The sequence below is a fragment of the Grammomys surdaster genome, unplaced genomic scaffold (genome assembly GCF_004785775.1).
Source record: "Grammomys surdaster isolate TR1022 unplaced genomic scaffold, NIH_TR_1.0 659, whole genome shotgun sequence".
NCBI lineage: Eukaryota > Metazoa > Chordata > Mammalia > Rodentia > Muridae > Grammomys > Grammomys surdaster.
The window spans coordinates 15,952-16,809 of NW_021605078.1; the positions used below are offsets into that span (position 1 = coordinate 15,952).

Sequence of the window (858 nt, forward strand, 5' to 3'; positions counted from 1 at the left end):
AACAGTCATCTTCAGAATCATAAAAGAACACATACTGGAGAGAAGCCCTATGAATGTAAACAATGTGGTAAAGCCTTTGCACAGAACAGTCATCTTCAGAGTCATAAAAGAATACATACTGGAGAGAAGCCCCATGAATGTAAACAATGTGGTAAAGCCTTTGTACATAACAGTGTTCTTCAGAATCATAAAAGAACACATACTGGAGAGAAGCCCTATGAATGTAACCAGTGTGGTAAAGACTTTGCACGGAACAGTCATCTTCAGAGTCATAAAAGAACACATACTGGAGAGAAGCCCTATGAATGTAAAGAATGTGGTAAAACCTTTACACAGAACAGTCATCTTCAGATTCATAAAAGAACACATACTGGAGAGAAACGTTAGCAAGTTCACCAGTGCTGTAAAGACTTCACATACCACTATCATCTTCAAAGGCCTAAACGATCACATACATGGAGAAAACCCTATGAATATAACTAATGTGTGTAAATCCTTTGCACATTTTGAGGTTCTTCAAAGGCATTAAAAACACAAATTGGAGTGAATCCCTATGAAGGTATTCAACTTGATTAAACCTGTGCATATCAGCATCACCTTGTAATGCATGAAAGGAGTCATACTGGAGAGATACCCTGTGTGCATAAGAGAGAGAGAGAGAGAGAGAGAGAGAGAGAGAGAGAGAGAGAGACTGAGAATGACTCTTTGGCTAATGTTCCCATGGTTTTCCTCCTACTTAATTACCTTGCCTAGCTTTGATATGAGTAATTATGCCTATTAGTATTTTCACATATTATGTCTTGTTCAGTGGATATCCAGAAGAGGCTTGCTATTTTTTTGAAGGGGATGGGAGAGGAG

The 858-nt window shown here is 38.5% G+C and overlaps 1 pseudogene; it reads left to right on the top strand.

Moving 5' to 3' along the window:
• The window catches only part of LOC114633443, a 2,582-nt pseudogene extending 2,099 nt beyond the window's left edge, over positions 1–483 (top strand).
• Positions 484–858: the final 375 nt, after the last annotated feature.